The sequence below is a fragment of the Carcharodon carcharias genome, chromosome 3 (assembly GCF_017639515.1).
Source record: "Carcharodon carcharias isolate sCarCar2 chromosome 3, sCarCar2.pri, whole genome shotgun sequence".
Taxonomy (NCBI): domain Eukaryota; kingdom Metazoa; phylum Chordata; class Chondrichthyes; order Lamniformes; family Lamnidae; genus Carcharodon; species Carcharodon carcharias.
This window is the reverse complement of record NC_054469.1, coordinates 50,628,571-50,652,318: the sequence shown is the minus strand read 5'-3', so window position 1 is coordinate 50,652,318 and position 23,748 is coordinate 50,628,571.

The window sequence follows — 23,748 nt, the reverse complement described above, 5'->3', positions numbered from 1 at the left end:
GGTCCTCAAAGAGTGAAACTGATTTCATTCTTTTGACAGCCTTATCTGATTTTCCAATGGGAGACACTCATCACAAAGTGGAACACATTTTCGTTCAGCAGCACTGCCAGATTACAAAACATTGTGCAATGGCTCAGTCACACTCCAGCTTTTAAAACAATTTGCATGCTGCATCAACATAAAATTTGTAGTTCAGTTGGACCACCAGGAAATCTTTAAACTGTTTGTTTGCAAATAGCTGACTGTCCCTTTGGCTCATCACTAATATTAAAAATTCCACCAGCAACCTGGTGGTCCTTTGCTTCACCAAAGGGTGATGTGAAACAAGCAATAAAATTCAGTGATGTCAAGCTGCATTACCATAGAAATAATAAATAGTCAAGCTGCATTACCATAGAAATAATAAATAAAGAACTTTATTTATAAAACACCTTTCACAAACTTAGGATGTCCCAAAATGCATCACAGCCAGTGTACAAGTGTTCACAGCAAGTTCCCATCAGCATGACCAAATTACCCATTTTAATATTAATTTATTTATGGGATGTGGGTGTCACTGGCTAGGACAACATTTATTACCCAGCCCTAATTTCTCCTTGTTCAGAGGGCAGTTAAGAGTCAACCACATTGCTGTGGATCTGGAGTCACATGTAGGCCAAACCGGGCAGGGACAACAATACCCTAAAGGACATTAGCAAACCAGATGGGGTTTTACAACAATCAATTCATTATTTCCAGATTTTTATTGAATTCAAATTTCACCATCTGCCATGGCAGGATTTGAACCCAGGTACCCAGGACACTACCCGAGGTCCCTGGATGATTAGTCTAGCTACAATACCACTAATATTTCGGCACAGCTTAGAAGGGCCGAATGGCCTGTTTTCTGTGCTGTAGTTTCTATGGTTCTATGCCATTGCCTCCATGAACTGTTGGCTGAGAGATCAATATTGGCAGAGCACCAGGGGAACTCCCCCGCTCTTCTTCAAATAGTGCCACATGGGAAGTTTTACATCCACCAGAAAGGGTAGACAGGACCTCGGTTTAAAGCCTCATCTAAAATCTCATTGTTAGAATGGAAGTGAAGCATCAGCCTAGATTTTGTGTTCACAACTTTGGAGTGGGATTTGAACCCATAACCTTCTAAGTCGAGGCTAGTGGGCTACCACCTTGTAAGCCAGATAGTGGAAGTAAAAACAGAAAATGCTGGAAAAACTCAGCAGGCCTGGCAGCATCTGTGGACAGGGAAACAGAGGTAACATTTTGAGTCCAATATGACTTTTCTTCAGAACTTCCAGCACCTGCAGTAGTTTGCTTTTATTTAAGCCAAATATTGGTGTTGAAACAGTGCATGCTGCGCTACAATTCCATGAATCAGCTACAAAGTGACTGGTTCCTCTGTCTAAAAGCTTAGTGCAGGCAGGCTGAGAGAAATATACTTTTTGTTCCATTAAGTAAAACTTTGAATGCCTTTTCTTAGAAAATGCGAGCTCAATGATAATGTCATGGAGCAAAGGGCTCCAATATTGTTTAGAACTCCCACACCATTTATTCAATGACGTAAGTTCCCACAGGCATCAAGTATCCTATAGTGTAAATATATTTAGCTTACAATCACTAGTATGGATATGGAAACCTTGTACACATACTTTTGTGATATAAGCATGACACAGACTTGAACAGAACATTATTCCAGATCAGTGAGAAATTTATCACAGTGGCAAACACTCACAGCTGTCCTTGTTTAGCAGCAGTTTTGTGTCAACTGCATATCTTAAAAATTGAATAGGTCAAGGTTGGGCAAGTGTGGAGCCAGAAACCTTTATATTTTCAAGAGGCATTTTGTTCACAAGTTCAAGAAACACCTATGGATGAACAATGGGTTTGTATCTGTTTCAATGTTCTTACAGAAGGCTAATCTGATTGGTGATGGTACGACATTCACAAGTTCCTCTTTATTAAAAACATTCTACACCAGAATTGGCAAGTTTCAGTTAAACAGTTCGATTGCTCCAAAAAGATTTAATACACAACACAAAGAAAACAGATACAATGGATTGCGGTGTATATGTCGACCTTGGTGAATAAGATGACCCATTTTTCAGTCTCCAAAAAATAATGTTTTTTGCATAAACTTGGCATTTCAGTCGACCCCCATTTTCAGACATGAAATGCTATTCTCGCATTAGTGGTCAAGTTCAACTTTTTGCCCCACAAGTGTATGTTTTACTTACCTTATATGGACTCAAGGGATCCAGGAGGTGATACCGACTGTGTTGCAGTGATGCCTGTGAGTTTAAGACACGCCCACACAGAGGAGACTCTGTGTGGTGAACGATGAAGAGAAATGAGTCTTCCAACAGGGATAGGCAATAAAACTGTTGACCTAGCCAGCAACACCCACGTCCCATGAAAGCATATAAAAAAGAGGCTGGCTTCAAGCTAAAAGTCATAACATTTGTTAACTCATCAAATAGCTGTGATGTTGCGAGGGAATTCGGTGTTAGTGAACGATTGGTGAGAGAGTCAAAGAAGGCATCAGCTCTGAAGAAGATTCCCAAGACCAAATGCGCCATGAGTACAGAGACCAGCCACTGGCCTGATCTAGAGAGGCATGTATTGATATGGATCCTCAAAAATCGTCAGAATGGTTAAGTCATCAGCACAACTGCAATGAGTATATCTTATTTATTATTCATTCATGGGAAGTGGGTGTTGCTGAGCTAGGCCAGTATTTATTTTCCATTACTAATTGCCCTTGAGAAGGTGGTGGTGAGCTGCCTCCTTGAGCCGCTGCAGTCCATGTGGTGTAGGTACACCCACAGTGCTGTTAGGGAGGGAGTTCCTGAATTTTGACTCAGCAACAGTGAAGGAACGACGATATATGTCCAAATCAGGATGGTGTTTGGCTTGGAGGGGAATTTCCAGGTAGTGGTTTTCCCATCTATCTGCTGCCCTTGTCCTTCTAGATGGTAGCAGTTGTGGGTTTGGAAGATGCTGTCTAAGGAGTCTTGGTAAGTTCTTGCAGTGCATCTTGTAGATGGTACACACTGCTGCTACTGTACATCAGTGGTGGAGGGAGTGAATGTTTGTGGATGGGGTGCCAATCAAATGGGCTGTTTTGTCCTAGATGGTGTAAAGCTTCTTGAGTGTTGTGGGAGCTGCATTCATCCAGACAAGTGGAGAGTATTCCATCAAATTCATGACCTGTGCCTTGTAGATGGTGGACAGGTTTTGGGGAGTCAGGAGGTGAGTTACTCACAACAGGATTCCTAGCCTCTGAACTGCTTTTGTAGCCACAGTATTTATATGGCTTGTCCAATTCAATTTCTGGTCAATGGTAACCCCCAGGATGTTGATAGTGGGGGATTCAGCGATGGTAATGCTATTGAATTTCAAGGGGCGATGATCAGATTCTCCCTTTTTGGAGGTGGTCATTGCCTGGCACTTGTGTGGCGCGAATGTTATTTGCTACTTGTCAGCCCCAAGCCTGGATATTGTCCAGGTCTTGCTGTATTTGGATATGGGCTTCTTCAGTATCTGAGGAGTCGCAAATGGTGCTGAACATTGTGCAATCATCAGCGAACATCTTATGATGGAAGGAAGGATATTGATGAAGCAGCTGATGACTGTTGGGCCTAGGACATTACCCCGAGGAACTCCTGCAATGATGTCCTGGAGCTGAGATGATTGACCTCCAACAACCACAACCAACTTCCTTTGTGCTAGGTATGACTCCACCCAGCAGAGAGTTTTCCCCCTGATTCCCATATACATCCCCATATATGTACTTTAGTGAAGCAAATCAAATCCTGAGTCCAGCAAAGATTTCGAACAAACAGCTAGTTGGTGTAGCCGCTTTATGGAACGAAAATATTGTGAAAGAAGACCATGATTGTTCACAGACTACCAAGAGGTCTCAATGCCAAAATTACCAGTTTCCAGTGCTCCATCAACAGACAACAGCAAAAGCGTAAGTACCCATTATGCCACATTGGGAATATAGATGAAGCGCCCATGAATTTTGATATGATCAGGAGCTGAACTGCGGTAGGGAAAGGTTTGATAACAGTTCTAATGAAAACCACAAGACACGAGAAAATGAGATTTACAGTGCTATTAGCCCGCATGGCCGCCGGAATGGAATAAAGCCCACGGTAATTTTGAATCAAACCATGCTGAAAATCAAGTTCCCTGCAGGAGTATTTTTGCATGTCCATGACAGCAGTTGGATAGATGAGCTTGGAGTGAAGTTATGGATCAATAATGTATGGAATAGGCATCCCAGTGGCCTTTGTAAAGAATGCTGCTTCTTAGTGTGGGACATGTTCAGATCCCATGAGTCAAGAAGCGACTGTAAAGAAATAACACTTACATTATCGTTCTACCAGGAGCTCTATTGTCCATAATTCAACCTTCAGATGTGAGTCTTAACAAGTCATTCAAGGATCATGTTTGCACTGAATGTAATCAATGAATGGTTGAAGGAGAAAAGCCTTCAGGAAGAGTGGAAATATAATTTACTTAATGTAAATTTGGATTCCTATTTAAGGGCTAGTCCTAGAACAAAAGATCTTGAGACCCAGCAGGCTTTCCAATTGAAAGGCTAACAACTCAGCGTCAGGACTGATCAGCCAGCCTCAACTAGGATGAGGTTTGGTTTAGTTCGGTACCAGGTGCTTTGTGCATGGCATTGCCCATTAGGGTACTGATGAAGAAAGATTTTGTTAGGCATTACAGGTTCTGGAACCAAGGCAGGTAGATGAAGTTAGGATACAGTCCAGCCATGACCTAACTGAATGCCGGAATAGGCATGAAGGGCTGAATGGCCTACTCCTGTTCCTATCTTCTGCTGTTTTTGTGAAATAACTTGAGCTGAATGAGGAAAAGGAAAATAAAGAGACCTATGATGGACATGACCAGCTGCTTGTAAAAACAATTCAAGCATGTGAGGAAACAATCAGAACAATGTTAAAAAGGGGATGCAAGGAATGTTAATTGAAATAGTGATTCAAACACACATCGGGTTGGAAAAGTTTAAATTGAAAGGCACCTGGGGTTTTTAGCTTTTCAGAAAAAAATCATGCTGACCTGCTTGATGTTTTGTGTCATTTTGTCATCAAATTGTGAGATTTCTTCAAACCTTTCAAAAAATGTGGAATATCCAATTCAATAGGATAAAGAGGAAGATGACTTGTTGTGGAGGGATGATTCTGAAAGGGAAAAAGCCACATCTGATCCAGAGGATAGACCTCACAATGATGCCATAGCCAGAGTGGCTCAGAATAAATTTGATGAACTCTTTGTGTTGGATGTCGAAGACAATGAATTTGGCAGATTTTAGAACTTTTACATTGTGATTAAAGGTATCTTTGTATGATTAATTTATTTGATTAAACTGTGCCACATTAAATTAATATGAATTAGTGGTGTTATGTTTTTATTTCACATTTCAAAACGGAAACCAGCCACACCAGCAGACTATATTTTATACTCGGTGTATAAGTTGACCTCCATTTTTGGAAGGATTTTTGAATGCTTCAATGGTTTATTTATATGCCAACAGCTACAGGAAATAACAATGTTAAATAACAACTATTTAAAAGTTTAAATAATTAACTATTTTTGTTTTTTGGTGACATCAGAAGGCAAAAATTAGTGCTTACATATTAAAAAATATTGTACTGTAAATGTTTCATAAATACATTGAAGATGCTTGAATATACCCTTCTCCCACCTGCTGCATGCATAGAATGTTCTGGCACACTAGTGAACATTTGAAATATGGAGCATGAGAATGTTTGGGCCTGTGGTTTGTTAGCATCTATCAAAGGTCAATATCTACATGACATTCAAAGATTTCCTGCTGATGTTGGTGGATATGATATAAAGATTTTTTTCTGAAAAGCTAAAAGTCCCTGGTGCCTTTTAATTTAAACTTTTTCAACGTTATGTGTGTATGAATCCAAGGTTTTAATTATATTCCTTGCATTCCCTTTTTAACATCTTTTCTGATCATACCCTCACAAGCTTGAATTGTTTTTACAAGCAGCTGGACATGTCCATCATAGATTTCTTTATCCTTCTCTTCCTCATCCAGCTAAAGGTATTTCATAGAAACACTGGAAGACCAGAACAAGAGTAGGCCATTCAGCCCCTCATCTCTATTCCAGCATTCATTTAGATCATAGCTGAACTTAAGTATCTTAACTTAATCTACCTGCCTTGGCTCTGTAACCCGTAATTCTTTTGTCTAACTAAATCTTTCTTCTTCAGTGCATTAGTGGGCAAATCCATGCACAAGGGACCTGGTAAAAAAGCTAAACCAAACCTCATCCTAGTTGAGGCTGGCTGATCTGTCCTGACACTGAGCTGTTAACCTTTGAATTGCTTCAGGGAAGCCTGCTGGGTCTCAAGATTTTTTGTTTCAGAGCTAGTCCTTCAACAAGAATCCAAAGTTACAGTAAGCAAATGAGAGTATGGTCTCTATTAAGTGCCATTCCATTCATTGTGATATGTTTTGATTTAAATTCACTTCCATCTCAACATGTTTTTAATATTGCAGCTTGCAGATAATCCCCTCTTCTCATCTTGCACCACATGCAGTTGTTGTAACTATTTTTAACTTCCTCCACTATTGTCAGCATTGTAAAAACAAGTGACAGTATCCTCTTTTAAAGCAATGGTCTGATATATTGCTCCAGCTGATCCAACCTCATGCCTTTGTGCATAATGGAACAGGGGATTCAAGCACACAAAGGTTATAAAACAGGGATCCTTTATACCACTGGCATCAAATCTTTATAAATATTAATTGAAAAGATAACTTAGAGGAACAGACTATTTGCAATGGATGTTCACAGCTGGCACTCCAGGTCCACCAAGAGGCCATTGAGAGTTTAACTTCTGCTCTCTAATCAGCCAGTTAGCAAGTAAAGTTGGTGGAGTTCCCATTGCTAACATGCCGTAACCACTTGAGACAGATTATCTTGCCTCCCAGACATGAGGGGAATCTGCCTCTTGTGAGAATGGATTTTTTTTTTTCAATATTTGGGAACTATTGTGTTATTCTGTAAAGAAGGTTAGGTGTCTGTTTGTGTGTGTTTGTGTGTGTGTGTGATTTAATTAAGCTGGGCAAGAGATTAATAGAAGTCAGGTTCTCTGGGGGTGGGGGGGCTGGTGTTGGAAACATGAAAAGGATAAAGGTGTTAAGTTTGAGGTACAAGTACATAGGTTAGATCTAAAGCTTGCATTTTTAGATAAGTTGAGGGTTTATTTGAATATCAAAGAGGAGTCAGAGAACACAAGAAGCATAAAAACAAAAAACTACGGATGCTGGAAATCCAAAACAAAAACAGAATCCACCGATGCTGCCAGACCTGCTGAGTTTTTCCAGGTAATTCTGTTTTTGTATCACAAGAAGCATGTTTGCATCTTGCAGGAGTTCCATGGGTAAATAGTAGTGGGAATATATTTTATTGACCCGAAATCAAAGACAAGATGGAAACATGAAAGATCATATATTTGGAGGGGCTTGAGTTTCAAAGAGGTGTGAAAACAATGAAACTAAGATGAAAGGGCAGAAAAAGGTATTTTAGAGTTGTTGTTTAACTGGAGATATAGAGATAGGTGGAGGTAGCTGGAGCTGTTGAGCTATGGCTGGAGCTCTGGGCTGGGAGAGGATGCAGTTTGAATCATCCATCCATTCAAATCAGACAAGTCTTGTGCTGTAGCAAGCAGTTTTATTCTGAAGTGGATTCCACTGCAGGATAAAGATCATGGAATAAAAGTGACAGTAGCAACGTGGATACAAAATTGGCTCAAGAATAGGAAACAGAGAGTACTGGTCAATGGATATTTTTCGGGCTGGAGCAAGGTTGTAGTGGAGTTCCCCAGGGGTCAGTATTGGGACCCTTGCTTTTCCTGAAATATATTAATGATCTAGAACTTGGTGTACAGGGGGCAATTTCAAAGTTTGTGGGTGATGCGAAGCTTGAGATTGTTGTAAACTGTGAGGAGGACAGTGTAGAACTTCAGAAGGACATAGACAAGCTGGTGGAGTGGACAAATAGATGGCAGATGAAGTTCAAAGTGGAGAAGTGCGAGGTAATGCATTTTTGTAGGAAGAACATGGGCAGACAATATAAAAATAAGAGGTGAAATTTTGAAGGGGGTGCAGGAGCAGAAAGACCTGGGTGTACATGTGCATAGATCATTGAAGGTGGCAGGATGTGTGGAGAGAGCAGTTAATGAAGCATATAGTATCCAGGGCTTTATTAATAGGGGAATATAATACAAGAGCAGGGAGGTTATGCTGAATTTATATAAGATACTCATTAGACCTCAGCTGGAGTATTGTGTACAATTCCGGGCACCACATTATAGGAAGGATGTGAACACATTGGAGAGAGTACAGAAGGGGTTTACAGAATGGTTCCCTGGATGAGAAACTTCAGTTACAAAAGTAGATTGGAGACGTTGGGACAGTTTTCCTTGGAGAGAAGAAGGCTGAGGAGAGATTTGATAGAGATGTTCAAAATCATGAGGGGGACGGACAGAGTAGATAGGGAGAAGCAGTTCCCACTCGTAAAAGAATCAAGAATGAGAGGACACAGATTTAAAGTGATTTGCAAAAGAAGCAAATGTGATATGAGAATTTATTTTTTCACACAACAGATGTTTCAGGTCAGGAACGCACTGCCTGGAAGTGTAGCGGAGGCAGGTTCAATCGAGGCATTCAAGAGGGCGTTAGATGATTATTTGAATATAAACAATGTGCAGGGGTACGGGAAAAGGCAGGGCAATGGCACTAGGTCATAATGCTCATTTGGAGAGCCGGTGCTGACACAATGAGCCAAGTGGCCTCCTTCTGTGCCATTAAAATTCTGTGATTCTGTGATGTGGTACATCTTTACTGAAGCTACAGCAGTTTGCCTTGTGTAATATTACTGGATTTTATAGTAGGCATATATAAGGGAGGGTTACCTGGAAGGTGTTTACTTGTGGGCTTGATCAATTAGAGAGCTTGGTGGGGGAATGTTTTATAAGACTAACTTTAATTGTGTAACTGTAATCTTGTGTACTTATGTTTTCTTTTATTTTAGTTAATAAAACCTTTACGTTTAATTTTTAAAATCCCAAACATATTAAAGGACCTCTTACTGCTGAGATCAATACATTGTCTTCTCCTTTTCAGAATACAATAAAAAGCTTATGGCCTGTAAGCCAAGCTTCTCTCTGGGATTTGGAATTAACACCAGCTGTGGCCATAACATTCTTCATGCTGCTTCTCGGACTCGGGGGTGCTGTCCAGGCAGTCCAGCCTGGTCTCCAGCAGCTATATGCCTGCCCCACTTATAGTTTCTGATTCCCTAGCCACCATCAGAGGCTTCAAACTGCCCCTATTTGTGGACTTGGCTATCACCATGCTGCAACTCAGAAGTCCTGGACTTCTGCTTCTTGCTGCTCTTTCCCTCGCCTTATGGCAGCTGGCTCTGCCTCCCAGCCTGCCAAAGACACTGCTCCCTGCACGGAGGGGCCCACAGGGGCTGACCAGTTCCCCTGCATGGCACTCTCCCCCACCATCGCCAACTACTTGCAGTGGCCCACTACAGTAAGGTCACAATGAAAATTCTGTTGATGTTCTTATATCAACAAAATCTTTTGTGAACTATCACATTGTCCCATTGCCTGTCATAATTTTATTCACCTTTTCTTCATTCTTCTTAGGATCGCAATCACATGTTTACTTGAGGGCATTATCAGGAATTCACTAACACACAAGGGATCCGCCTCCAGTTTCACACACAATGGCCAGAATTTTACCCACCCTCTGGAGACAGGCTTGGAGTCCAGGAGGTGTAAATGGTGGTGGAAAGCCTGAGGAGGGAAGCCTGACATTGTCCTGCTGCCATGGATATTTCAAGGGGCGGGAACAGCAGTGACATGGCCTTATGCCAACCAGAGGTGGACATGCAATTAAGGCAATTAACTGGCCCATTAAAGGCCATGTTATGCCTCTGCCAGCATTTTACCAGAGTCAGAATGGCCTGGCCACATAGGAAACCCCCCCCCCCGGTACATTGGGATGGCCTCCTAGCAACTTCTTCCTAGAAGGAGGAGGGGCCCCCAGTGATTCTGGCTTCCCCCACGGCTCCAATGCTGCTGCTGAGGCATTAACCCCTATGAACGTGGGGGCCTGTCCACCTGGCCCCAGCACATGAAAAAAAATTCTCCCCAGCACTTTGGGGACACCTCAACATGGAAGCACCCTCTCTTTCTCCTTGCATCCTCGGGATCAGCCACCTCCACCAATAGCACTGCTGAGCAACTGGCTCTACGATAGGACCAGCAGGTCAGAGAGGCATTCGTGTGGTCCCAGCATTGGCTGCCACCAGTAGAATCCCCTCCATCTTCCCGCCATTCTCCCGCTCGGGCTTGGGGCTCACATTTGGCCCTGGTAACAGGATCCACAACACATCAGTAAAATTCTGGACAATGTTTTCATTTCCTTCAACTGTGCCGCACTAGAGATTTGCAATAAACCCCTTTCAGTTATTTTATACATAGTGAGCAGAGCCATCTGCCAAAAGAGTTCCCTTTGCTTAGTTTGCTAGACGGAGGCAGAAATTTAAAAGAAACTTGCACTGACCGACATTGCCAGCAATATCCCACAGCCAAGAGTACTATGAATGAATGGTAGATAAATTTGTCTGGGACTTCAGGTGACAGTAACTCTACTATAGCAGTACAAAGATATTGACAAGATTGGCAATTACTGTAGGAAGCAAAAAGAGTCATATCCTCAAGAAGCGTCATACGGACTCGAAACATTAACTCTGTCTTTCTCTCCACAGATGCTCCTAGACCTGCAGAGTTTTTCTAGCATTTTCTGCTTTTGTTCCAGATTTCCAGCATCCACAGTATTTTGCTTTTATTATAGTGTTTAATTGACTGCCACTTCTCTTCCAGGAATGCCTACCTTGAAGAAATACTGCTCTTCTTTCCGACAGGATTTCCATTTGTCTCTTTTGCCCTGTTCAGCTTCATTGCTTTTCATTTCCCTCCTGGTGTTTGACAAGATGTTTACCAAAACTCGCTTTCACATCCATATTTCCTTCCTCAGTGACTGTCTCTGTCTCTGACTTACCCCATGTGGATTCCATCTGAAATTCCATCCCTCAAGTTTCAAATCAACCCAGGATTACAGGCATCTCCCGGACATACAAAGTTGCTCAGTCTGCTGTTCTCACCGCACCCTGAGATCCACACTCAGTGTCATGTGCCACCATATTAACACACTCGACATCTCTCTCCAGCAACACCAATTCATCCTATCTCAAAGCTGTCCTTGCCCCCAGTTTCATTTTATTCTTCATCTCATTCGATGCCTTAACAAGAAACTTTTCCTCTAAGAAGAGTCATATGGATGTGAAACATGAACTCTATTTCTCTCTCCGCAGATGCTGCTGGACCTGCTGAGTTTTCCAGTATTTGGTTTTTGGTTCAGATTTCCAGCCTCCGTAGTATTTTGCTTTTATCAAGAAGAGCGGGGCCCGCTTGCCGACTGGAATTCACAGTCCTATGTTGCTCCTCGAGTAAGGAGACCAAAACTTTACAGTTGTCAGGGCGTGATCTCTCAAATCCAATGTACAGTTGTAGCAAGACTTCCCTACTTTTACACTCCATACCCCATGTCATAAGGGCCAATATTCCATTTGCCTTCCTAATTACTTGCTCTATCTGTATGCTAACTTGTTGAGATTCATGCACGAAGACACAGATCTCTCTATACTGTAGCAATCTGTAACCTCTATCCTTCTAAATAACATTTTGCTTTCCTACCCTTCCTATTAAATTGCATAAATTCACATTTTTGCACATTATACCCCAACTGCCAATTTTTTGCCCACTCATTTAACCCATCTACATCACTTTGCACACTCTTTGCATCCTCCTCACAACTTGATTTCCTATCTATCTTTGTATCATCAGCAAATTTGGCTACAATACACTCTGCACCTTGATTCAAGCCAATAATATAGATTGTAAATAGTTGAGGCCTTAGCACTGATCCCTGTGGCACCCCACTAGTTAGAGTTTGCCAACCTGAAACTGAACCATTTATCCTGATCTTTCCAAGAATATTATTTTTTTATTCATTTACAGGATGTGGGCATCGCTGGCTAGACTAGCATTTATTGCCCATCTCTAATTGCCCTTGAGAAGGTGGTGCCCTTGAACCTCTGCAGTTTCATGGTGCTTTAGGTAAAAAAATGTTCAGCCTTTCTTCTCTTCTTAGTCCCAATTTGTCCATTTTTTAATGTGTGTCCCCTGACATCCGAACATTTTGCCATAGGGAACAATTTGCCCGGGTCTGTATTGTCAATGGTCTTCATATTCGTAAAATCTTTCATTAGGCTACCTTCAAATATCCTCCTTTCCCATAGAAAATATGTTCAATTTCCTTAGCATTTTCTTACAACTTAATTTCCTGATACCCACAACAATCTTCCTTGACTTACCTTTGAAGTTCTTTGAGAGCAATCATGTACATTCATGTGATCTCAGATATGGGTTTGATCTCGAAATCCACTGCTTTTGACAAAAGTTACTATCCATTGGAATTCTGCTGTGAACTAACCATTATCATGCACCATTCTCAGGGCAAAATGATGCATGGAGCAGTAAATCTTCAACTTTGGGACCTGGGACAGAATCAAAGTTGGCTTGCAGTATTCCCTTGCTTCTTACTGGCCACTGAAGGTTTTGACTGTCTCAATTTGGGGTTTCCATCAAGTTTCCATCCCTAACCCTCTGGCTTGAACTCTGTGGCCAGGATTTTAAGGCCCCTCCCACACGGTGAGATATTACAGTCCCGCTGAACTGAATGGAGATTTAAACAGCTTGCCACATCTGGGTGGGTGGGAGGAAGAAACACTGCAGCAGGGCTGTAAAATCCTGGCCAGATGTCAGCAATTTGGGCACACGCTCAATTTTTAGGTCTACAGCTTTCTATTTATTTATTTAAATATAAGTTCATGAATCATTCACATGGTTGAATCCCCGCACCCACCCCCCCAACCCCACCCCCAATGGAGATTGTCCAGCATAGATTTATCAGGATGATGGCAAGATTGGGAAATTATAATTTTTAGAAGTGCTTGGAACCTGAACCCCAAAATGCCCCATCCTTCCACGTCACCCAACATTGTCCCATTACTTTCACTTTGAACCAAAAGGTACCACTTTCTATTTTCTGACAAATTCCACCTGCCACCTTCACTGAGTTTTCTATATTCCCTCTGTACTGGGAAATAAAAAAAATCTAGTTAGTTTCTATCTGATGAGGACAATAGGGGTGAGATTTTTTTTTTGAACTTCAGACTGATGCAGAAGGGGCTAATGCACATTGCTGAGCAGAGTAAGGAGAGTTTTACTCTGTGCTTAGATCTGCAATACCTCGCTCGGTAATACCTGATATCGCCACCAGGGTGAAAGAGCCATTCTCCAACACTGACCTCTTGGATGAGCACAGAAGCTCATGACTAGTGTAAACTAAAAGAGGAAGAGAAGTTAAAATAAGCCATCGTTTGACAAAGTCCTGGGATCTTCGCAATTAATTAATTTAGTTTGATTTTTGACAAATACATTTCAAAAGGATTTAATAAAGTGCAATGGATGCACTTGCAGATAAATTACAAATGAAAGTCTAATAACTTCTTCAGGTCATGATTCAGTTTAAGAATATGTATTAAGATTGCTCACCCTCTATATCTCAGGGGTGGTTGGCTTAGCATGAATTTTTGTAATATTTTATAGTTACAATTATGTTCATAACACGGCCAAACAGTTTGATTGTCACCTTGCAAATCCTTCAAATGGATCTACGCGAGGTGGCAAGGGTGGGAGAGACTCCTGGTCTGCTATGCCTGTCGCAGTGTTGCCCCTCAAGCTATTGCCTTTGGCTTCAGGCTAGCATCCTGTTTCAGGCAAAACAAGCTACTTAAAATAGACGTAAACATGTCCTTTGTCTGCCTCATGCATCTGTTGATGCAGGAAGTCTTCTAAGGCTAAGGATGGAATTGTCACTGATTTACACTAAATGTGGTAGCGGGCATGAAAAAGAACATTTTATCTGCTGACCGCAATGGCATTGACCGCTGTATCATTCCAATCTTACCTCACTAATCATGCATTCCCAGGAAACATGTCTTTTTGATGGCAGATGGGCTCTCATTTGCCCGCCATGCTGTCACCTCGCCGCTTCCTCACATCAGGCGCCATATTTAAGGTGCAGCCGCGTGCACACCTCTCAGTGCTTCCAGCCCAGGACCCCAAAAGGCAAGACTGCGCACCCCCGATTCAGTGAGGTGTCCCTGCAATGCCTTTTGGACACTGTGGAAGCCTGCCGTGATGTCCTCTACCCCTGCTCTGACCACAGGAAGTCCAGCAATCTCACCACTCCTGCTTGGTATGCGGTGGCAGTGGTGATCAGTGCTAATGCTGCACAGAAAAAGTCAGCCATCCAATGCAGAAAGAAGATGAACAATCTCAACCGTGCCGCCAGGTAAGGCAATTATCTCATCACTCTAACCTTAGATACTCAACCCGTCACGCATTCACTGACATCTCACTCACTGCTAGCTCAAGGAACATCAACACTCATTCTCTCATATACACCCTCACATCTCCATCTGTCCTCATCTCCTCTGGGGACTGTCTCCTCAGCCCTGACCCTCTTGAGGCCACTTGCACAGATCAACTTGTGCCCCCACACACACCCTGGGATACATCCTGCCCCAGTACAGCCCTTACCTTGCAGCCTCCTCCCTTGCCTGAGGCCATTTCTCCCCTTCCCCAAGCAAGCCTTAGCCCTGCAGCCATTGAAAAGCCACCCCCGCCTTATGGCTGATCTGGTAGGTAAAGACCTGCCCGTGAGCCCCCCCTAAAGGTAATGTGGTGCTGCCTGCAGAGCCTGGTGCTGGTGACTGTGAGTGCTGCCTGAAGCAAGTAGGCAAACAAACCTCAAAGTCCTGAGCGAAGTGCAGTTCTCCAGGGGCACATTGCTTGTCTACAGTTGTGAAACACATCGGTGTGTGATCATGCCGATGTGCTCGCGTGATCCACTGTGGGGAGGTGATTCTGGCGAGCCGAGCTTATAATGATATGCAGATGTATTACAATATCCTGATGTCCGACAGCGGGAAACCCAACTTGCCATTGACAATGGAGTGGATGATTGCAAACTGGTTTCACGACGTCGTGAAACTGGTTTTTGGCCTTCTCACCATATTGTCCACTCACACCGCCAAACAAGCCTGCTGCCAATGGGCACAGAAAATCCCGCCCTAAATCTTATAATGTTGCAAAGAATAGTAGTAAGTCTGAGGATTGGGAGTGTTTTAGAAACCAACAAAGGATCACCGAAAAGTTGATAAAAAGGGGAACTAATAAAGAATAAGAGATTAAAGCAGCCAGGAATAAAAAACAGATTGCATCGCTCTTACAAGTATATAAAAAGGAAGAGGGAAGCTAAATTAAATCTTGGTCCCTTAGAAGCAGAGTCAAGAAAAAATATCTTGGGGAATGAGGAAATACAGAGATATTGAACAAATACTTTGTGTCTGTCTTCACGGTAGAAGATACAAGCTGCTTACCAAGAAATAAGGGTAACCTAGGGGCTGATAAGATTGAGGAAATTAAGGAAAAAATAGCAGCAGCAGTTTTCTTGTGGACGGGCTCCCAACTGACTTTTAATTGGGTGGGGGCAGGGGTTGCGGGGTCAAGACATATGGCATCCCATAAAATCAAGACCTTAGATTTGGAACAGGTCCTAGCAGATTGGAAGTTAGAAAATGTAGCACCATTATTCAAGAAAGGAGGGAGAGAGAAAACAGCGACTACAGGCTAATTATCCTGACATCAGCCATCGGGAAAGTGCTGACATCAATTATTAAGAAAGTCTTAACAATGCATTTAGAAAAGCATAGTATGACTAGAACAAGTCAACATGGTTTTACAAATGGGAAATCCTGTTTGACAAAGTTTTTGATGATATAACGAGCAGGGTGGATAAAGTGGAGCCAGTAGATACTTGGACGTCCAAAAGGCATTTGATAAGGTACACACAAAATGTTATACAGAAGATAAGGGCTCATGGAGTTGGTCGTGATTTATTAGCAGAGATAGAGGATTGGTTAATGGGAGGAAGCATAGAGTAGAGATAAATGGGGCACTTGCAGGTTGTCAGGCTGTGACTAGTGGAGTGCACACGGATAAGTGCTGGGGCCTCAACTATATACAGTCTATATTAATGACTTAGTAGAGGAGACAGAGATTAATGTATCTAAGTTTGCTGACGATACACACCTAGGTGAAATGTAAAAGCAAAATAATGCTGATGCTGGAAATCTGAAATTAAAACAAAGATGCTAGAAAAGCACAGCAGGTCAGGCAGCATCTGTGGAGAGAAACAGAGCTGCTGTTTCAGGTCGAGACAACCTTTAATCAAGCTGTGAGGAGGACACAAAGAGGCTGCAAAGAGATATAGACAAATTGAGTGGGCATCAAGGCGGCAGATGGAGTATAATGTGGGGAAGTGTGAGGTTATTCACATTGGCTGTAAGAATATTATTTTATTATTATTATTATTATATTATTTTAAATAGCATGAGCCTTGTAAATGTTGTGTTCAGAGAGAATTGGGAGTGTTCATACAAGGAATTCAAAAAGTTAGCATGCAATGAGGAAAGCAAATGGCATGTTAGCCTTTATTCCAAAGGGTTTGGCATACAAGAATAAGGAAGTCCTGCTACAATTGTATGGGAATTTATCAGGTCATATCTGGAACACTGTGTGCAATTTTGGAAGATAGACTTGCACTGAAGGCAGTACATCAAAGGTTCACTAGATTGGTCCCTATGATGAGGGTTGTCCTATGATCAGAAGCTGAGTAAATTGAATTTATATTCTCTGGAGTTTAGAAGAGTGAGGGCTGGTCTCATTGACACATTCAAGATTACAAAGAATCTTGCCGGGGTAGGCACTGAGACATTGGTCGGGATTTTCCATGCACTCCGGCGTCGGGCAAGTTTGGTGGTGTGAGCAGACAATATGGTGAGAAGGCCTAAAATTATTTTCAAGATGCCGTGAAGCCAGTTTGGGATCGTCCGCCTGCTGATGACAGGAAACGTTCCCCACCATCGGGTGTCTGGAACCTCACTGTAATACTCAATGTCATTATAAGGCCAGCCCGTCAGATTCATTCCCCCCGCAACCCCCCCTGGCCAAACCCGCTGGATTGTTCGCCTACATCAGCGGGAAAACACATTGACGTGTTTCACAACAGCATCTATAAGGCGCGCACTTGGTGGGCTGCACTTCGCTCAGAACTTCAACATTTGTTTGCCAACCTTGCTTCAGTCAGCGCTCGCAGTCATCAGCACCAGGCTTCACAGGCAGCACCACATCACTTTTAAGGGGGCTCACAGATAGGTCTCTACCCACCAGATCAGCCATATGTGAGTGCCTTTTCAACAGCTTTAGGGCAAGGTCTTGTTTGGGGATGGAGGAGAAGTGGCCTAAGGGAAGAAAAAGGGCTGTAGGGTGAGAGCTGTACTGTGGAGGGGGAAGGGGGTATCCCAGGATGTGTATGGGGGCACATGTTGATCTGTGCCAGTGGCTTCAAGAGGGTGAGGGCTGAGGAGACAGTCTCCAGAGGAGATGAGGCCAGATGGACATGTGAGGGTCTGTGTGTGAGAATGGGTGGTGATGCCCCTTGAGCTGGCAGTGAATGAGATGCCAGTGAATGTGTGATGGGCTTGAGTGTGTGAATTTAGAGTGATGAGATGGTTGCCTTACCCTGGCAGCATGGATGAAATCATTCATCCTCTATCTGCATTGGATGGCCAACCTCTTCTATGCAGCATTGGCACTGATCACCACGGCCACCGCCTGCCAAGCTGGAGTATGATGTAGCTGCCCCTCCTGCGGCACAGCAGGCCTCCACGGTGTCCAAAGGGTGCTCGAGGGCTGCAGTCTTCTTGTCTTTCGGACCATGTCTTCTTTGCTGCAGTCCTGGGCTGGAAGAACTGAGCATGGCTGTGTTTTAAATGTGGAGCCTGGTGTGATGAAGCGGCGAGGTGAGCATGGCCTGCCCGCCATGGAAACAGTGTGTTTCTGGGAATGCATAATTAATGTGGCAGCATTAACAGCTGCCATTGCGGCCAGCAGGTAAAATGCTGTTTTATTCCCCACTCCCAGCCCCGCTACCGCACTTAGTGCAAATTTGGACGATTCTGCCCATTGTTTCTCCCAGCGGAGGAATGGCTGTAGCCACTCCTGGGCCTCTATGAGTCTTGCAGCCTCCTGATGAAGACATTTAATGCAGCCTGCAGTGGCCCACCGAACACCTGGCAAGAGACTGCCTCCGAGGAGTTAGCGGGATCCCCACTTACGGGAAGTTGGGTGGGGGAGGGGGCTCCTCTAATGATGAGAAACTGCTGTCACCTTCTCTGGGGCTTTAACCTGCCTAATTGGCTGCCCACCTTTGCGGTGCAGGCTTTGTTCCCAGGCCACTCCAAAGTAGTTCCCCCGGAGGCAGGAAGGCATTGGGGAGCTGGCACGACCCAGTTCCCTCTATTTTCCTACCCTCCCTCCCTACAAACCTGTCTGCACAGGACAGAAAATTCTGTTCTAGAAAATTCAGCCCTATGCCTCCTCACCAGAGGACATTGTTTCCCTATAGCTAACTTATCAATTTTTTTAACCTTTTAGACGCATTCCACTCAATTATTTGTTTAAATTCACATTGTTGTAAATAGGGGTTCTGAGTGATAATTATTTTGGGTAAAGAACTGTTGTCCATTGTGATGAAGTTTAACGGGTGTAGTTAATGAACAGATAATGGCATAATGGCGTCATGTGCCTTTCAATTTTATTGGGGGAAAATACAAAAGAGTCTTTATTCTCCAGTGAGAGAGTAAACACTGCTCTGAACTACATGATGATTAACAGCTGTTGGGAGGGCCTAATGGGCCTAGCATGTATTATTTTACACTCAGAGTGTGAGGTAAGTTCAGATGGAAAATCTTATTTGTATATGCTAGTCTAAGCGAAAAATGAGACTCAGCATTTTGTCACTCAGCTGGCTCAGAAAAAGTTCTTCTTAATTCGCTTTGGAAATGGAGATTTGATGAACGTGCCTCTGTGGTTGTACGAGATCTACGTGAGAAAAAGTGCATGTGATAAACCAGCAGTCTTGAATGTGTTTCAATCAGCAGGGTTTCAAGTACTTACATCCTGTTTCTTTACCCAAAGGCACAGGAGGAATTTAACCATGAAAATGCAACATGTATACACATAATTTAATCTTGTGCAGGCTACCTAAGGATAACAAAATCTCCAAAAATATGGCAGATTGATAGAAAGTGATGCATTCAAGATTGTAAGCTCTTGCCTCTGCTGCAATCGCACAAACACACATACCCACGTATCAAAACACAGTTTGTTTTCTCAGCATTATTTCACATCAATGTGATTTAACTGGGCTTAGCAGCCCAAATCTAACTAAAACCATTACCAGCACCGTTCTCAAGGAACTAACATAGTGTCAAGCAGCATCAGCCTTTCCTGCCTCAAGCGTGGTCAGGTACTAGTGATTTACCCCCTTCAGAAATAACAATGGTGGTACTTGTACTTCCTTATGTGCATTAATTTACCATCTGTGAAATATAAAAATCACACAAAATATATACCTCATGAATTTTATTCTTGATATAAACACCGTCCTCCATCCTAATATAAAAGCAATGCGGATGCTGGAAATCTGAAACAAAAACAAAAAGCGCTGGAAAAACTCAGCAGGTCTGACAGTGTCTGTGCAGAGAAAGACAGTTAATGTTCCGACTCCGTATGACCCTTCTTCGGAGCAGGGTTCTTCTCCATCCTCCTGCTCACTCAAAGGAATCCAGCCATTTTAATGTAACATGTACATTGGGAATCCTAGTTATGGACACTTGTGACAATGATGACAGAAACAAAAGAAACAGCTTGGAAAACATTAGTAGCCAGGTATCCAGCTGATAATGATCTTTATCCCCAGCCCCGATCCCCATCCTATCACTCCAAATGGACGATGCTCATGCCGATGTTCTGCGAAGACAGGAATCATAAGAACATGTGAACATAAGAAATAGGAACAGGAGTAGATCATTCGGCCCCTTGAGCCTGTTCCGCCATTAAATAAGATCATGGATGATCTTCTTGTGTTTCGATTTCCACATTCCCATTTAATCTCAATAACCTTTGATTCCCTTACCTAACAAGAATCTATCTATCTCTGCCTTAAAAATATTCAATGACCCTGTCTCCACTGCCTTCTGAGGCAGAGAATTCTAGTCACACAACCCTCTGAGAGAAAATATTTCTCCTCATCGCTATCCTAAAAGGGTGACCCCTAATTTTAAAACAGTGCCCCCTAGTTCTGGACTCACCCACAAGAGGAAACATCCTGTCGATGTCCACCTTGTCAAGGCCATTCAGGCTCTTGTGTACGTCAATCAAATCAGCCCTCAGCCTTCTAAACTCCAGTGAAAACAAGCCCAGTCTGTCCAACCTTTCCTCATAAGACAACACACTCATTCCAGTTATGGTGTGATGCCCCTGCTGTTGAATAGTCTGTCAATATAAATTGTTTAGGATCATACAGCACAAGTGGCCACTTTGGTGATATGTCGGAGAACCGCCAACATCCTTGGAACTGTACCCCAGCAAAATTTATCAGGAGATGAGGGAAAACATTTTCTTAATTCTAAAATGATTTTCTGAGAGTTTAATTATAATAGAAAATAATCTGCAACTTTAATATCTTTAACATAAATCATTTATTCTTATCCCAGGTTATATCTGATTGCTCACATAAATATTCTCAATTATGATATCAATGGGACAGAGGCAGATCTCCATATGACTCCCACAAGACTGTCCTCCGTGGAGCAGTATTTACAGCACATCCGCAGGATTGCAGGGATAAATGTAAAATGGTAAATTTATTAAAAAGAGCTAAATGTCGCTGAAGCAGTGCTGATTTAATGACCCCTGGTGGTTCAGGATCATGATGAATCACAGCAGTGGTGCCCACATCCACCCAGGTTAAAACCTTACCATTGTTCTCTGTGTTGGCTTGCTCATGGAAGCTGAACTTGTAGGTAAGATCCATAGTGCTTGGTACTTGTGGAACTCTATCCCAGCATGACACATGGCTCAATGGGGTTGGTCTTGACTTTGTGCGATAGTGTAAAATGGGTGTGGTGAATCAGCAGTCAATTTTCTCCCAGTGTTTCATATTTCCATCAACTTCAATGGAAACAAGAATTCGGAGACCTGTACAACAGGCTGCTGACTCATTATCACTCCATAACACTTTCACACCAGGTCAAAACCCACTCAAGTAGCTTCAAGAAAAGAGAGGGAAAAGTTGGCAAAAAGAGTGCTGATTAGTGTCTGTATCCTTCTTGAATGGTCTCAATTTGAAACCATATCCATGCTCTCTATCAGCAAGGCTTTGTTTCTGAAGAGAGCCTTCCTCTGGGAGTGTGGCCAAGATCAAGAATTCATCCATGTGACATCCAATCACAGACGCGTGTATTGCTCAGGGCAGCTCTGTTGGTACACCCACAACTGCTTTTACAAGACAGCTCTTTGTAACAAAGCCGACAGGCAGCACAATAAGCTTACCATTTCACACTGCTGTCTCCTACCCCCTCGGATCTCACAAATAGCAAGAACAAACGTCCTACTGTAAATATACTGCTAAATATTTATATAATTTCATAATTAAGTATATACAATCAAACCACACTGTTGACTCTTCAGTGGTGCAGTAAGTAGTAACTGGAGGCAGCTACTTAATTGCAGCATTTGGTCCATTTTCTCATCCTTCAGTCAAGCTGTCTGTGGTTCATGAGAGCGACATGAGCCTCTCACAAGACCAATATAACTACTGCTTAAATAGCCCAATCCACAAGTCACACTTAGAGATGTCAGAACGATAACGGATGCTTGTGAAATCATATACTTAAAAAAACCCACATAATAGCAACCTATACCCAGAAAACACTTAATAGAAGCACTAGGTGGCAGTTGAACAGAACCTGAAACTAGGGGAAGTATTATTAACAGTACAGGAAGGACGGGCCTGAATACCACGGCCAAGCATTAAAGTCAAATACTGTATGTTTATAAGGAGAATAACTTTTTTAAAAGTTCAGCTTCACTCTGTGTTTTATAACCAGCTCTTTTTTTGAAAAATGAGACAGATGGTGCAGAGTTAAGAAAGTACTTTGTAAAGGACTCTAATTTTATATATATAACTGGTCATAACATGCAGCCCATGTCGTTATCATTGATCAGCTTCTTATTGTGCTCAGGATTATTTCATTAATTTTTGCAATCTTCCTAAATTGAATTGTTGCAATTAATAATACATAATAGTGGATTAGTGAGAATTTAGAGCAAGGGTTTTGTGCTTCAAGCATAATCCTGCAGGTGTGGGGTTCCACAGTGCTTCATGCCCTTGAAATTTGATGACACCGTGACTGTTTTATGGGCCTCCAACCAATATGTTGTGTGAACATTCTGAGTTGGAAGTGCACCACCTGTCGTACTGGTAAAGGCTCCCATCGAGGCATTCAGGGCCCAGGCCTGAAACAGACATTAGTCCCTTTGCATATGATCCTTCCCCAAATTGGGCTTTTCTAAACGGAGCCAGCTCCAGGCCTGTTGCATTCATGATAAATAAATCTGTATCTGACCTAACCAGCAGATTATTTAAAAGTACTTAGGTGAAAGTAAAACCAGGAGGAGCAGGAGTGTTCCTCTTGGTTCCACAGCAATCCTGATGATAATTGCCTTCTGCCACTCGCCCCATCCCAATCATCTTCCTCTCAATTCCCTGTTTCTTCAATGCCCTTCTCCCAATTCCCCTTGTCCTGATCACGCAAGTCCCTCCCGATTGCTCCTTCCCCCTCCTTCCCTATCACCTTCCCCACATCCCTCTAGACTCCATTGGTATAAAGATCCTGATCTCACTCATGTCAACCTGGCTAGAGTTGGAGGATGAAAGTTGGAGGTACAGTTATTTCCAGCCTGGGATCAGGTTATCATCCCCCTCTCCCTGTCCAGAGGTGGTGTTGCCAAGGGAATAACAAAAACATTAATGAGTTTTTTTTTCACATTGGTGTTCCCATAATGTTTAAAATTAGAGGAGAAAAATCAATTAAAACTCAGGCTAAAATGAGTTATAGAATGGGTCTAGCTCCTCCCTATTGAAATAGCTGAAAATGATGGTCTCAGAGGGAAAGGGCAGCACTGGATCTGACAAAGATGACCTCCAATACTGAAGGATGAAAGACAACGTATATTGGAGTACAAATAGCAAATAAGAAATGAAATGAAGCTTTAAGGTGGCCCAGGGAAAAAAACGTTCCTGTGTGTTTGCTGACCAAGTGTTAAAAATGTTATCAGAAGGCACAGTGACAGTTGCAAGGGTTAACAGAACAGCAGTCCAAGGAATATAAATCCAAAGACGCTGATTACGTTTTGAGTGGAGTTCTCTCCTGGGTCTGGGAGTTCCAATCACGTCCAAGAGGATAAACAAAGCACTGCCTACTCTGAGTGGATTTTGCAGCTCCCAATCTCAGACAAGTAGTCGCAGTGTAAACATACCCTGTGACACACAGTGGGCAG